Raw genomic sequence first — 17327 nt, forward strand, 5'->3', positions numbered from 1 at the left:
TCCCATCTACCTACACTCAGACCATAACCCTCCATTCCTTTCCAGTCCATATACCTATCCAATTTATTTTTTAATTATAAAATCTAACCTACTTCCACTGGAAGCACATTCCACACAGCTGCCACTCTCTGAGTAAAGAAGTTCCCCCTCATATTACCCCTAAACTTCTGTCCCTTAATTCTCAAATCATGTCCTCTTTAAATTTTCCCTACTCTCAATGGAAAAAGCTTATCTACGTCAACTCTGTCTATCCCTCTCATCATTTTAAAGACCTCTATCAAGTCCCCCCCTAACCTTCTGTGCTCCAAAGAATAAAGACTTAACTTGTTCAACCTTTCTCTGTATCTTAGTTGCTGAAACCCAGGCAAAATTCTAGTTAATCTCCTCTGTACTCTCTCTATTTTGTTGACATCTTTCCTATAATTTGCTGACCACAATTGTACACCATACTCCAGAATTGGCCTCACCAATGCCTTGTACAATTTTAACATTACATCCCAACTTCTATACACAATGCTCTGATTTATAAAGGCCAACACACCAAAAGCTTTCTTTACCACCCTATCTACATGAGATTCCACCTTCAGGGAACTATGCACAGTTATTTCTAGATCCCTCTGTTCAACTTCACTCCTCAATTCACAACCATTTACCATGTACGTCCTATTTTGATTTGTCCTTCCAAGATGTATCACCTCACATTTATCAACATTAAACCCTGCCATCTTTCAGCCCAGTCTTCCAAACGACCTAAATCTCTCTGTAGACTTTGAAAATTTGAAATCTACTTCATTATTTACAACACCACCTATCTTAGTATCATCTACATACCTTTTAATCCAATTTACCACACCATCAACCAGATTATTGATGTACATGACAAACAACAGTGGACCCAACACAGATCCCTGAGGTACCCCTCTAGTCACTGACCTCCAACCTGACAAACAGCCATCCACCTTACTCTCTGGCATCTCCCATACAGCCACTGTTTAATCAATCTTACTACTCCTTACTGACCTTCTTAACCAACCTTAAGTGTGGAACCTTGTCAAAGGCCTTACTGAAGTCCATCTAGACAACATCTACCACTTTACCCTCATTAATTTCCCTAATAACCTCTTCAAAAAATTCAAGATTTGTCAAACATGACCTTCCAGTCACAAATCCATGCTAATTCTTCCTAATCCGACCCTATTTTTCCAGATTCTTATATATATTTTATCTTTAAATATCCATTCCATTAATTTGCCCACCACTGACGTCAAACAACGTTCTTGTTAAAACTCTACTCTTCTCTCACTTCTTTGTCCTCCTGTTCACTTACCTCAGGGCTATTATCCATTCATTCCTGCGGGACAGCCCTCATGTAAGGATTGAAATGGTACCAGGTAGATCAACCTTCTACCTGATCATCGGTGGGTGGTTCGGAAAGTTCATACATACACCTTGTCTCCAGGTTTAAAGGGTCCTTCCTCCTGGTCCACCTCCAACAGCTTTTACTTTGCCTGTGCATAAATAGACTTGTATATCATAATTAGCTGTTTGCATATACTTCTTAAATTCTACCTCTAACTGTTCCAAACTCGGTCCCTTGTAGGGACCTCTCATTGTGCGACCTGCATAGGTCGGCCAGTAAACATCTCATGTGGTGTTATGTGGGTTATTCGGTTAGTTTGCATGCAACATCTCTTCAGTGCCAATGGCAGGGCATCGATCCAATTCAACTTTGTAATTACACAAATCTTATTTATTTATATTAACCTTCAATGTTCCATTTATTCTTTCCACCATGTCCTGTGACTGCAGGTGTTACACACCCAAATCTGTGTTTTACTCTAAGGGCCTGTAGCGCCAACTTGACTACTCCCTGAATGAAAACAATCCGTTGTCAAAACTGATTTCTGTAGGTCTACCAAACCTCTTAATTACCTTATTCATCATAAACTACACTACAGTCATCAAACCTAAATTGATCCAAACTTACCCTAGACGTAACAACAGCTTATCATCCTCCAGATGCTGTTCTGGGCTGCCACATCTGCACTTTAATTTCCCTTCTTAAGTGCTTGGCATTTAATGACAGCTAGTGCCCCTGACTTCAATATTGCTCTTATCAGGTCTAATTTACTGCTAACTTTTCATGTGGTCTCCATTGCTTTTCTCAAAGCCTTTCTATTTCCCTACTGCTCCAAACATGTGACAGACCCCATGAACATATGCTTAGTCAGTATAAACTTCATCTTTCTCACTTTCCCTCATGTCACATGCTGTTCTTAAATCCTTAATTTCTGCCAACGAAGCTAAACAAGATTACAGGATTCCAATTTAATTACCTTAAAGTCTAATTCATCCTTAAGCACCATTTCAAACCCTACATATTTGCTATTATGATCCCTTTAACAATAAACATTCACAAACAAAACCCTTTTGTCTCCATCATTCAAAAGCTCTAACTGTAAAACATTATTTAGGCTTGTTTGTCCTTCTTCCTTCATTATCTTTCTTAATGACGTCACAATTTCAACATACTTTCCAATCTAGTCTGAACTATATCCTGCCTTTCCCATCATCATCTGTCCTACTTTCTGAGGTTTTATAATTACAATGTCTCTCTCACATTGCCTCTCACTTGTGGAACAAACCAACAAATCATCCACATACTGTATCAAATACTTTCTGCTACTAAGGGCACACCTTCCAACTCTGCCTTTATCATCTGATTAAAACATGGGGCTAGTATTTAAACCCCTGCCTCATCCTAGCCTTTCTTAACCTCCTCCTTTAGATCCCTCCCTCCCTTGGGGACCCCAGTCCTGTCTGGGATTATATCCAGATTAATTTCATTCCTAATAGGATATTTTGAGGAAAGGCTCCCCCAAAGACATTTATTATTGGCATGTAATTCTCTGGCCCCTGCTTGGCTCTGTCATAGGACTCACTGTGTGTCAGTGCATCACTTATTTCAGTCTTTTCAACCAGGTCCGTTGTTATTGACAACATTGTCTTTCTTTTTTCACGCTCTTTTTAAGCTCCTCAAGTTACATTTGCATAATTTTTCTCTGCACCTCTACCTGCTGGTCTGCAAGTCTTTTTCCTATCTTTGCGATATTTCTCGACCACAGAGACCAACTGATCGCTGAATCGGGGGTGGGAAATAAATGACAATCCCACCACCTCCTCCAATCTAGGCTTGACTTTAGGAGGAATGACATCCACCACGGTGGTTCAGAATATAGTGTTCATTAACTGGTTGCCTTCTATTTCTTGTTCATTTTCAAGTCTCCACCTTTTCAGCTGGTTTTCCAGATAGGCTGCTGGATTATTTGCCTCTCCTGGTGGAACTCCCCTTTATTCCTTGGGGTTCACCTTAAGTGGGTAACATTGTCTGAGGGCCTGCCATACCCTCTGCCTGACTGTGTCAAACAGCATGCCATTGTTTATTACATTGTTCACAGCATTTTTATACCAGCCATCTTCAGTAGTTCTGTCAGTTTAGTGGTTCCTATTACTTTCACCAACAGTGTCTTCAAATCTCCCATAGCCAATAATCGTCCCACGTTCTCCTCCTTCAAAGCCCTAATCCATTTCCTGCCCCATCAGGGATATAGGGTGAGGTTTTTTGGGGGGGTTTTGCCCTCTCAGTTTATGGGTGCCCCAAGGGATAATCTGTGTCTGTCCTGCTCTTTTCTTTTTAAAGCAGTCTCATCAATTTATCCCCCTGCTTCCCACTTTAATCCTTTCTGGTATGCCTTCTTTCTTATTCTAAACTCAATTTCTTGCTTCTCAAATATTCTAGCCTCCTTGCAAATTCATTCATCTTTCTTTTTTTTTAATCTTCCACTGACTCCTCCTACTTTATTACTTCACACCTGTCATTTCCTACTTCTGTTATCTCCTAACTGCCTCTCTCTCCTTTCTTTCTAAATTGCCTAAGTGTATCTAATTCCTTTCCTTTCCTCTTTTAAGTTACGAGGATACAAATAGTTAATTGTTACCTTACAGCTGTTTGTAACCTTCCCCCATTGCTTACAACTTATTAAAGGAACATACACCTACCCTTACAATGTGGTCTACAATAAATAAAAGAATTATCACATATATGAACTTCCTCATACATTCAAAACCGGTTTTTTCACACAAATCACATTAGTTCCATTCTTCAAAGAAATTATGCAATTTTCTACACGTATTAGTTTCAAAATTAACATTTATATAATTCTTATCAACCTTTTAAGTTAAATAGGATGGTCTAATCCCCTATCAGTCAGGTTCCTGAGTGCTGTGATTGGACATTGATTCAGATCGTGATTAGTCAGACTCACCGTCACTCAAATTCTAACCACACCCCACTAAGATCACAACAAATCAAAATCCTAGTCACTCAACATCTGACCGCACGCCACTCCCATTAATTTCAGACAAAGGAACACATTTTGACTTTGATCTCTCAGCAGAAAGAATGCTGAAAGAACAAGCAGCAGAAAGAATGCAACAAACTTATCTTCACAAACAGTTAAGAATCTCAGTCCTTACACATCCTCCATCCTTGCAGCCACCATATTACCTTAATATATTCTTATTTCAATATAACCTTACACTATTATTATTGCTTTTCTACTTTCTACATTCTACAATATTTTATCACTGTGTACACTTGCTGTTATGCACTTACCTTAAATTCATATTTTGCCCGTGCAAACCCCTGACCACTCTGGGCGGTATCCACAAAAGACTTTATTCTGCCCGTACAAACCCCTGACCTCTCAGGGCGGTATCCACAGAATACTCATTCGTATTTTGCCCGTGCAAACCCCTGCCCTCTCAGGGCGGTACCCACGAGGTTTTAATAAACTCTTAAAACTATTGCATTACTTTCTTATCACAAATATTATTACTCACCACACACAGCGCAGCCTTCTCGGACAACCCTCCAGGCCGCATTTATAGAACAATTTAGTGCCAGATACTTGGGTCGGAGAGACCTTCTAGCTACCTAGGCACTTCTGTGTCCTCAATGGCTTATCATGAACAACAGGTTATTAGTCCAAATTAAGCGGAAAAACGCATAATTTTTAGGTGGCCACCTTTGTCCTGTTGTCCTTAAGAGCCACATAGGGGCTGGGAAGGCCCTGGGCTACTTGTCTTTTAATTAATGGTCTCTTACCGACCCTGCTCGCTGCGCCAATTTTGTCGTGGTTTTAACACTCAAAGTTTGGATAAGATGACACAGACACAGACACAGAGAATTCTTCAAGAAGACGAAAAGCCTTTATTTGCACACAAATTTTGGCTTGGAGCATTCAGAGTCAACACGGCCTGGTCGCTCTCTAATTTTTCTCCGATTCATAAATTCAGACAGCTTTTTATTATAGTTTCAGTCTTATCTTCGGCTACTTGGCATGCATGCTTCTGTAACTTTAATCTCTCACTGTCCTTGCCCTTTAACTTTAATCTCTGAGCCTACCATGATGTTCTAGCTAAAGTAAAAATAAAACTAAGAAGCAACTTGTTTTTGTGCCTTGATGTCTGATCACATAAAAATAATGGTTTAAACATATTGGTAAAAGTAAGAAGTAACTTGTTTCTTCTATAACTTCTATATAACTTCTATATTAATTTTCTTTTTCATGTTTTTATGCAATATGAAGATTCCAGTTGCTCTAGCCCTGGAATGTTCCTTAATGTTTTTGTGTCTTTGGAGTTGTTTCTCAACAATAAAATGGGTCTGATCTTCCCAATAGCCAGAGAGTGGAATGAGATCTGTCTGTAATGGTGGGATTATCTAAATTAAGATTTTCACAAAATTAAATTTGCTTTAAGCTAGATTTAGAATGATGTATAACTTAAGAATGGTTTTATTCAGCGAGCATACAACTGATTAGATTGTGCTGGAAAAAACACACATACATGAGTGTGATATAGATGTATAAAATCATATAACACACACATTTACATTTCTTCTGATTTTTATATCCATTGAGGAACTTTATTTCAGACTAGACACGGGACAACATTAAATAAAAAAACATTGTAATCCTCCCCGCAACTTCACTCTGGTGTCTCAGCCGTGCTGATCCGGGCCAGACTCCCCGCACACTGTGGAAGGAACATCTTTTCACTTTTATTGTGATTTATTTCTCTTTGTAACACTGAATATCTGATAACGACACATTAACAGCATGTGGCACCAATATTGCACCAACCCACTCAATTTTAAATAATTCATAAATGAAATCCATTAACATGGTTAACACTTTATTTCTGACATGCATAGTAAGATTTACATATTATTCTTTGCGCGAGATATACAGGGTTGCAGTGTTCGGCATATCAGCTAACCAGTGAAAGGGATGTACAATTCAAAGTATGTAACACAACGATAGCCCCACCCCTGCTTACACCAAAGAGCAAAACGTCCAACGTAGATGCAATAATAAATAAATCACCATTTGCATTGTTTTGTGCAGTTAACAAATCACAATTTCACACAATATACATAAGACAGCAGTTATTTGACAAATACTTCGCAGTTCGGTGTAGGAGATCATGTTGGCGAGTATTCTGGACCCACTGTCGACATCTGAAATTACAGCAAATATCATGTAGTCAATATGTTCTTATTCTGCATTAAATAACAGAGAGGTAGAAAGAAAATGCTCTTGAGGAGAAGATTTTTACAAGGATGTTGCCATGAGGCATCGACTATCTCCCAGGAACGGTTGGGGTGGTTGGAGTACCCACTGCAACGTTCCATCACACTTCATAACAAGTGGTCTAGAGGAAGCCGCTGATTGTTGGAAGCGGACTAGAGGAAGCAGCTGATTGGAAGTAACCCCAGATACTACCTTAATTAAGGTAAGGGGGGAGTATGAGTGCCAGGGCAGTTAATTGTTCTGGATGTCAGATGTGGGAAGTCATGGAGTCTGATAGACTTCCAGACGTCCACATCTGTGCCAGGTGCATCCAGATGTGGCTCCTAAGAGACTGTATTAGAAACTTGGAGCAGCAGCTCGATGACCTCTGTCTGGTCAGGGAGAGTGAGGAGGTCATAGAGAGGAGTTATGGAGAGGTGGTCACTCCAAGACCACGGGAGGCAGACAAGTGGGTCATGGTTAGGGGGGGCAAGGGGCAGAGGCAGGGACTAGAGAGTACCCCGGTGGAAGTACACCTTGGCAATAAGTACACCTGTTTGAGTACTGTTGGGGGGGGGAGCCTACCTGGGGGTAGCGACAGCGGCCGGGCCTCCGGCACAGAGACCGGTCCAGTTTGCTCAGAAAGGTAGGGAAAAGAAGAGGGGGGCAATAGTAATAGGGGACTCTATAGTTAGGGGGTCAGATAGTCGATTCTGTGGATGCAGTCAGGAGAACCGGAAGGTAGTTTGCCTCCCTGGTGCCAGGGTCTAGTATGTGTCTGAACGTGTCCAAGATATCCTGAAATGGGAGGGAGAGGAGCCAGAGGTCGTGGTACATTTAGGTACCAATGACATAGGTAGAAAAAGAGAAGAGGTCCTGAAAGGAGAATTTAGGGAGTTAGGAAGAGAGTTAAGGAGAAGGACCACAAAAGTAACAATCTCAGGATTACTGCCTGTGCCACGCGACAATGAGAGTAGGATTGGAGCGAGGTGGAGGATAAACACGTGGCTGAGGGACTGGTGCAGAGGGCAGGGATTCAAGTTTCTGGATCATTGGGACCTCTTTTGGGGAAGGTGTGACCTGTACAAAAAGGACGGGTTGCACTTGAATCCGAGGGGAACCAATATCTTGGCGGGGAGATTTACAAAGGCTACTGGGGAGACTTTAAACTAGAACGGTTGGGGGGAAGGACTCAAATAGAGAAAGCTAGTAGACAGTGTGTGAGGCAGGAGGCGGAGAAGGTAAGCACTCAGACCCAACATGTAGGGGAGAAAGAAGAAAAAGATAATAAACAGAGAATGGTGGTGGGTTTCTTAAATGTGTATATTTAATGCTGGGAGCATTGTAAGAAAGGTGGATGAGCTTAGAACCTGGATTGACACCTGGAATGTATGATGTTGTGGCGATCAGTGAAACATGGTTGCAGGATGGCTATGATTGGAAACTAAATATTCCAGGATTTTGTTGCTCCAGGTGTGATAGAATTGGAGAGGCAAGAGGTGGAGGTGTTGCATTGCTTGTCAGGGAAGTTATTACAGCAGTGCTTTGGCAGGATAGATTAGAGGGCTCGTCTAGGGAAGCTATTTGGGTGGAACTGAGAAATGGGAAAGGTGTAGCAACATTTATAGGGGTGTATTATAGGCCGCCTAATGGGGAGCGAGAATTGGAAGAGGGAATATGTAAGGAGATAACAGATATTAGTAGTAAGCACAAGGTAGTGATTGTGGGAGATTTCAATTTTCCACACATAGACTGGGAAACACATTCTGTAAAAGGGCTGGATGGTTTGGAGTTTGTAAAATGTGTACAGGATAGTTTTTTGCAGCAATACATAGAGGTACCTACTAGAGATGGGGCAGTGCTGGACCTCCTGTTAGGAAATGAGACAGGTCAGTTGACGGAGGTATGTGTTAGGGAGCACTTTGGGTCCAGTGATCACAATACCATTGGTTGCAATATAATTATGGAGAAGGTCAGAACTGGACCAAGGGTAGAGATTTTGATTGGAGAAAGGCTGACTTTGAGGAGATTCGAAAGGATTTAAAAGGAGTGAATTGGAACATTTTGTTATATGGGAAGATTGCAGTAGAGAAATGGAGGACATTTCAAGGTGAAATTTTAAGAGTACAGAATCTTTATGTCCCTGTTCAGTTGAAAGGAAAGAGTAATAATTGGAAAGAGCCATGATTTTCAAGGGAAATTGGACACGGTTCGGAAAAGAGACAGATCTACAATAATTATAGGCAGCATGGAGTAAATGAGGTGCTTGAGGAGTGTAAAGAATGTAAAAAAGAATCTTAAGAAATAAATTAGAAAAGCTAAAAGAAGATATGAGGTTGCTTTGGCAAGTAAGGTAAAAGTAAACCCAAAGGGTTTCTACAGCTATATTAATAGCAAAAGGATAACGAGGGATAAAATTGGTCCATTAGAGAGTCAGAGTGGACAGCTATCTGCAGAGCCAAAAGAGATGGTGGAGATATTGAACAATTTCTTTTCTTTGGTATTTCACCAAGGAGAAGGATATTGAATTATGTGAGGCAAAGGAAACAAGGCGGGTAGCTATGGAAACTATGAGGATCAAAGAAGAGGAAGTACTGACACTTTTGAAAAATATAAAAGTGGATAAGTCTCCAGGTCCTGACAAGATATTCCCTAGGACATTGAGGGAAGTTAGTGTTGAAATAGCAGGGGCTATGACAGAAATATTCCAAATGTCATTAGAAACGGGAATGGTGCCGGAGGATTGGCGTATTGCGCATGTTGTTCCATTGTTTATATAAGAGTAAACCTAGCAATTATAGACCTGTAAGGTTGACGTCAGTGGTGGGCAAATTAATGGAAAGGATACTTAGAGATAATATATATAATCATCTGGATAAACAGGGTCTGATTAGGAACAGTCAACATGAATTTGTGCCTGGAAGGTCATGTTTGGCTAATCTTCTTGAATTTTTGGAAGAGGTTACCAGGGAAATTGATGAGGGTAAAGCAGTGGATGTTGTCTATATGAACTTCAGAAAGGCCTTTGACAAGGTTCCACATGGAAGGTTGGTTAAGAAGGTTCAATTGTTGGGTATTAATGGTGGAGTAGCAAGATGGATTCAACAGTGGCTGAATGGGTGATGCCAGAGAGTAATGGTGGATGGCTGTTTGTCAGGTTGGAGGCCGGTGACTAGTGGGGTGCCTCAGGGATCTGTGTTGGGTCCACTGTTGTTTGTCATATACATCAATGATCTGGATGATGGTGTGGTAAATTGGATTAGTAAGTATGCAGATGATACTAAGATAGATGGTGTTGTGGATAATGAAGTAGATTTTCAAAGTCTACAGAGAGATTTAGGCCATTTGGAAGAGTGGGCTGAAAGATGGCAGATGGAGTTTAATGCCGATAAGTGCGAGGTGCTACATCTTGGCAGGACAAATCAAAATAGGACGTAAATGGTAGCGAATTGAGGAATGCAGTTGAACAGAGGGATCTAGGAATAACTGTGCATAGTTTCCTGAAGGTGGAATCTCATGTAGATAGGGTGGTAAAGAAAGCTTTTGGTGTGCTGGCCTTTATAAATCAGAGCATTGAGTATAGAAGTTGGGATGTAATGTTAAAATTGTACAAGGCATTGGTGAGGCCAATTCTGGAATATGGTGTACAATTCTGGTCGCCAAAATATAGGAAAGATGTCAACAAAATAAAGAGAGTGCAGAGGAGATTTACTAGAATGTTGCCTGTGTTTCAGTACCTAAGTTACATAGAAAGGTTGAACAAGATAGGTCTTTATTCTTTGGAGCGCAGAAGTTTAAGGGGGGACTTGATAGAAGTCTTTCAAATTATGAGAGGGATAGACAAAGTTGACGTGGATAAGCTTTTTCCATTGAGAGGAGGGAAGATTCAAACAAGAGGACATGATTTGAGAATTAAGGGACAAAAGTTTAGGGGCAACATGAGGGGGAACTTCTTTACTCAGAGAGTGGTAGCTGTGTGGAATGAGCTTCCAGTGGAAGTGGTGAAGGCAGGTTTGTTTTTATCATTTAACAATAAATTGGATAGTTATATGGACGGGAACGGAATGGAGGGTTATGGTCTGAGTGCAGGTGGATGGGACTTGGTGAGAGTAAGTGTTCGGCATGGACTAGAAGGGCCAAGATGGCCGTTTCCGTGCTGTAATTGTTATATGGTTATATGGTTATCTGAGCGCAATGATCTAACAACGGTGAGAGATGCAGACCTCTACAGGCAGGCCAAGTACAAGCTAAGAAGAAGAATCAGAGCTGCCAAGGAAAGATACTATGAGAAGTTCAGATAGTGACTCTTCTTCAGTTTGGAAGCGCTTGCATGAAATTACCAGCTACAAGAGGAAAGCCCCCCGCTCTTTGGATAATCGTCAGCTGACCAACGATCTGAATGAGTTTTACTGCAGGTTTGAAAATCAGAAACGTAACCCTGGTATCCCGTCCCCCACCTCCCCAACCAACACAGCCAGACCCCAGTCTATAAAGAATGGACCCTGCGCCCTCGCTTTCCCATTCACCACTTCACACCTACTTAAGGCAAGATGCCAGTATGAAAAGACTGGACCATTTCCCACCCCAACCAACACTTCACACCCACTCACAGCCTGACCTCAGTCTGCAAAGACTGGGCCTTTCTACACCCAAACCCCTCCAATCACCACTTCACACCCAATCATCTATACCGTCTGTGCTGCACAACATAACTTATCCAATATCAACAATAAAAATAGAGGAGGTGGAGAAGCTTTTCAGAGGACAAAAGCGCCGTAAACCTCCATGACCTGACAATGTTTCCCCCTCTACTCTTAAGCTCTGTGCCAAACAGCTGCCACCGATCTATACAGACATTTTTAACCAGTCCCTGCAAACATGTAATGTCCCTGCCTGCTTCAAAGTCTCCACTATTGTCCCTGTACCCAAAAAGGCAAGGATTACTTGTCTTAAAGACTACAGGCCGGTCGCACTGACCTCTGTAGTCATGAAGACACTCGAAAGGCTTGTGCTGGCCATGCTGAAAACTATCACAAACTCCCTGCTGGACCCTCTGCAGTTTGCATATCGAGCCAATAGATCTATGGATGATGCAGTCAACCTGGGCCTGCACTTCATCCTACAGCACCTAGACCGCCAGGGGACCTATGCGAGGATCCTGTTTGTTGATTTTAGCTCTGCATTCGACACCATTGTGCCAGAGCTATTACACTCCAAACTTTCTGAGTTGACTGTGCCTGAACCCCTTTGTCAGTGGATCACCAACTTCCTGACAGACAGGAAGCAGCATGTGAGGCTGGGAAAGCACATCTCGGACCCGCAAACACTCAGCATCAGAGCACCGCAAGGCTGCGTACTCTCTCCTCTCCTCTACTCTCTCTACACCAACGACTGCACCTCCACAGGCACCTCTGTCAAGCTTCTCAAGTTTGCGGACGACACAACCCTGATTGGACTGATCCAGGATGGGAAGGAATCTGCCTACAGACAGGTTAAACTCACTGTGAGGACAGTTAAAGTCTGGTCAGAGGAAGCGGACTCCACACTTCAGCAGTGTTTTGGGGACACTGACTGGAAGGCGTTTGCAGCCCAGGCCACCCTTGACTCCCACACGGACATTGATTCCAACACATCCTCTGTTCTGGACTTTATAAACTCCACCATCAATAGTGTCACCTCCCTCAAACGGGTGACCATATTCCAGAATCAGAAGCCATGGATGAACAGCGAGGTCAGGCTACTGCAGAAAGCACGGGACACTGCTTTCAGGTCAGGCGATGCTCGAGCCTACAGTTCATCCAGGGCTAACCTGAAGAGGGGCATCAAGAAGGCCAAGCACTGCCATAAGCTCAGGATTGCAGAGCACTTCAACAACAACTCCGACCCCCGACGCATGTGGCAAGGCATCCAGGCCATCACGGACTATAGACCCACCAACACCACCCCCACATCCAGCGATGCCTCCTTCCTTGAGGAGCTTAACCACTTCTATGGCCGCTTCGACAGGGACAATCTAGAGACAGCCATCAAGGCTGTGCTCCCTGCTGATCACCAACCCCTCACACTCACCCCCTACGAAGTGTATGTGGCACTGAGTAGGACTAATGCACGTAAGGCTGCTGGCCCTGACGGCATCCCCGGGTGCATCCTCAGGGCCTGTGCTGCGCAGGTGACAGACGCCTGGACTGACATCTTCAACCTGTCACTTGCCCAAGCAGTTGTCCCCACGTGCCTTAAAACCACCTCCATCGTGCCGGTGCCAAAACACTCCACTGTGGCAAGCCTCAACGACTTCTGCCCAGTTGCGCTTACTCCCATCATCACCAAGTGCTTCGAGAGGCTGGTCCTGGCACACCTCAAAGGCTGCCTACCCCCCACATTGGACCCCTCTCAGTTTGCCTACCGCAAGAACAGGAGTACGGAGGATGCCATCTCAACGGCACTTCACTCCGCCCTCTCCCACTTCGACAACAGAGACACTTACGTAAGAATGCTGTTCATCGATTACAGCTCAGCATTCAACATCATTATACCCTCTAAACTGATCACCAAACTCGGTAACCTGGGCATCGACCCCTCCCTCTGCAACTGGATACTGGACTTTCTAACCAACAGACCCCAGTCTGTTAGGTTAGACAAGCACACCTCTTCAACCATCACCCTGAACACCAGCGTTCCACAGGGCTGTGTGCTGAGCCCCCTCCTCTACTCCCTCTTCACCTACGACTGCACACCTGTACATGGTACTAACACCATCATTAAGTATGCAGATGATACTACGGTGATTGGCCTCATCAGCAACAACGATGAGTTGGCCTATAGGGAGGAGGTCCAGCTCCTAGCAGCATGGTGCGCTGACAACAACCTGGCCCTTAACTCCAAGAAGATCAAGGAGCTCATTGTAGACTTCAGGAAGTCTAGGGGCGGCACGCACACCCCCATCCACATCAACGGGACGGAGGTTGAACGTGTCTCCAGCTTCAGGTTCCTGGGGGTCAACATCTCCGATGGCCTCTCTTGGACCCACAATACCTCAACTCTGGACCACACCTGGAGTATTGCGTACAGTTTTGGTCTCCAAATCTGAGGAAGGACATTATTGCCATAGAGGGAGTGCAGAGAAGGTTCACCAGACTGATTCCTGGGATGTCAGGACTGTCTTATGAAGAAAGACTGGATAGACTTGAATTTAGGAGATTGAGAGGGGATCTTATAGAAACTTACAAAATTCTTAAGGGGTTGGACAGGCTAGATGCAGGAAGATTGCTCCCGATGTTGGGGAAGTCCAGGACAAGGGGTCACAGCTTAAGGATAAGGGGGAAATCCTTTAAAACCGAGATGAGAAGAACTTTTTTCACACAGAGAGTGGTGAATCTCTGGAACTCCCTGCCACAGAGGGTAGTCGAGGCCAGTTCATTGGCTATATTTAAGAGGGAGTTAGATGTGGCCCTTGTGGCTAAGGGGATCAGAGGGTATGGAGAGAAGGCAGGTACGGGATACTGAGTTGGATGATCAGCCATGATCATATTGAATGGCGGTGCAGGCTCGAAGGGCCGAATGGCCTACTCCTGCACCTAATTTCTATGTTTCTATGTTTCTAACTCTGGTCAAGAAGGCTCACCAGCATCTCTTCTTCCTGAGGAGACTGAAGAAGGTCCATCTGTCTCCTCAGATTCTGGTGAACTTCTACCGCTGCACCATAGAGAGCATCCTTACCAACTGTATCACAGTATGGTATGGCAACTGCTCTGTCTCCGACCAGAAAGCACTGCAGAGGGTGGTGAAAATTGCCCAACGCATCACCGGTTCCTCGCTCCCCTCCATTGAGTCTGTCCAAAGCAAGCGTTGTCTGCGAAGGGCGCTCAGCATCGCCAAGGACTGCTCTCACCCAAACCATGGACTGTTTACCCTCCTACCATCCGGGAGGCGCTACAGGTCTCTCCGTTGCAGAACCAGCAGGTCCAGGAACAGCTTCTTCCCTGCGGCTGTCACACTACTCAACAATGTACCTCGGTGACTGCCAATCACCCCCCCCCCCCCCCCCCCCCTCCGGACACTCCTCCCACAGGAAAAACACTATGACAAGTATGCATGTAAATAGATTTATTTATTGAAACCATATTCTATGTCGCTCTTCCAGGGAGATTCTAACTGCATTTCGTTGTCTCTGTACAGTACACTGACAATGACTATTAAAGTTGAATCTGAATCTGAATCTGAAGTGTCACAGGTGACGTCCTGGTGCCGTAGCAACAACTTAGAGCTCAATACTCTTAAGACAGTGGAATTGATTGTAGACTTTAGGAGAGCTCCCCCTCCCCTCACCCCACTCACCATCAACAACACCACAGTCACATCTGTGGAGTCTTTTAAGTTCCTGGGAACCATCATCTCCAAGGACCTTAAGTGGGGGGCGACCATCGACTCCACAGTTAAAAAGGCACAAGAGAGGATGTACTTCCTGCGGCAGCTGAGGAAGCACAATCTGCCACAGGCAATGATGGTCCAATTCTACACGGCCATTGTAGAGTCTTGTTCTCACCTTCTCCATCATGGTCTTGTTTGGCTCAGCCAACAAGCACGACACCTGGAGGCTGCAGCGAATTGTCCGATCAGCAGAGAAGGTTATTGGCTGCAACCTTCCCTCCATTGATGAACTGTACACTGCAAGGGCCAGGAAGCGAGCGGGCAAGATCATCTCTGACCTCTCTCACCCTGGCCACAAACTCTTCGAATCACTTCCCTCTGGAAGGTGACTCCGGACTGTCAAAGCTGCCACAGCCAGACATAAAAACAGATTTTATCCACGAGTAGTTGCTCTACTCAACAGCCAAAAATTTGTAGCCTCCCTTTGAGCTGGTATTTTGTTGGTTCACATACTTGATCAGTGGTGTTTTATCATTAATGTTTTACTATTATTAATGTTTAATGTTTTCTGAGTCATTCGTAACTGTCACTGTATGTCATGTTGTTACTTGTGGGCGGAGCACCAAGGCAAATTCCTTGTATGTGAATACTTGGCCAATAAACTTGCTTACTTACTTACTTAGATTGAACAGGCTAAATAAATTTTTCAATATGCTACAGAAGTAATAAATGTTTTCTTACCTTTCCTCCTTAAGAAAGACAAGTCGGGTTGCCTACATTGCCGATAGGATCTTTGCGGAGGCAGAAGCAAAGATCCTATCTTTGGGTGGAAGCAAGATAGACGGAAGCTGGTTACGGAAATGGGTCCTATAATTACCCATGAATCGGCCCATGATCGTACAACATATTTTTCACAGGAGTAGTCCATCGTGCCCCGCTATAGGATCTTTGGGTGAAAGGGGTTGTGAGGGGAAAATAGATCAGTCATGATTGAAATGCACAGTAGTTCAATCGGCCGAAAGGCTGAATTCTGCTCCGATGACATGAACTGATAAACACCTTTTTCTATTGTTAAATTGTGGTTAGTTTTCTGCCTGATCTATAGTTTAGCTCCCTGGTCAGTCAATGTATGCTGCATTCTGACAAACACCTTTCGCAGTTTATTCAATGGTTACAACTCTGGTCATCTAAACCAAGGGTTCCCAACCTGGGGTAAATATACCCTTGTTGGGTAAATTTCGCCTACCTAGGGGGTAAATTTGTTGATTCTGGATTTGTACATATTTTTTCTCATTGACTGACTGTGTTTGGTTCTGGTGTACCGGTATCTGTTCATCATTAGTTGTTCATAAATAAGTGAAATAACATTGTTGTGTGCTATTAAAGTTGCCTGGGGTAAACGGGACAAAAAAGGTTGGGAGCCCCTGATCTAAACTGTCCTTCCCCCTCTGCTCATCGCAAATCAGTGGTGCTGCAGGTAGGGTTGCTGTTGCATAGCACCAGAAACCAGGTGAGACCCTAAACTCTGGTACTATCAGTGTGGAGTTTGCACATTGGCCCTGTGACCATATTAGTTTTGTCCGGTTGCTTCAGATTCTTCACACACGCCAAAGATGTGTGGGTTTGCATGTTAATTGGCCTCTAACTTGCCCCAAATGTGTCGGGAGTGGATGAGAAAGTGGGATAAAATAGAACTAGTGTGAACCGGTGATGGATGATCAGCATGGACTAGGTGGGTCGAAGGGCCTGTTTCCATGCTGAATTATTAAACATAAAATCACTAAAGTTCCATAAGACTGGCTGGGATAAAGATTTCACATTGCTATTTTGGGGGAAATTGATTGCATCTGATTTACAGAAAATCCAGTTTGTGTTCAATTCACAGGAGAGCAACTCGTACATATCCTGGGGAACCCCCGTGTACAGTACAGCACGGTGGTGCAACAATAGAGCTGCTGCCTTACAGCGCCAGGAACCCGGGTTCAATCCTGTCTGTGGGTGCTGTATTTACGGAGTTTACACGTTCTCCCTGTGACCGGTGTGTCCATAGTGTGTGCAGGCTAGTGTTCGTGTGCGGTGATCGCTGGCCGGAGTGGACTCGGTGGGTAGAAGGGCCTGTTTCCGCGTGGTATCTCAAAACTAAATTAAACGAAACGAGTAAATGGCATGAATCCTTAGGGGCACTGTGATACAGAGAGATCTTGGATTGCAAATCCATTGCATCCTGAATGTAACAACACAAGTGGGGAGGGTAGTGAGGACGGCATAAGGCAAGCTTGCCTTCATCTGTGGGGGCATTGAGTACAGAAAGTTCCAATTCATTTT

General features: G+C 43.8%; 1 long non-coding RNA gene across 1 annotated transcript; it reads right to left on the reverse strand.

Annotated features, from left to right (window-relative positions):
- Positions 1-2867: 2867 nt before the first annotated feature.
- LOC116991516 lies at positions 2868-15754 on the reverse strand. Its single transcript, XR_004416810.1, has 3 exons — positions 15744-15754; positions 14544-14547; positions 2868-3021 (listed from the first exon to the last, which is right to left on the reverse strand). It is a non-coding gene; the product is annotated as an uncharacterized LOC116991516 (long non-coding RNA).
- Positions 15755-17327: the final 1573 nt, after the last annotated feature.

The sequence above is a fragment of the Amblyraja radiata genome, chromosome 34 (assembly GCF_010909765.2).
Source record: "Amblyraja radiata isolate CabotCenter1 chromosome 34, sAmbRad1.1.pri, whole genome shotgun sequence".
Classification (NCBI taxonomy): Eukaryota; Metazoa; Chordata; class Chondrichthyes; order Rajiformes; family Rajidae; genus Amblyraja; species Amblyraja radiata.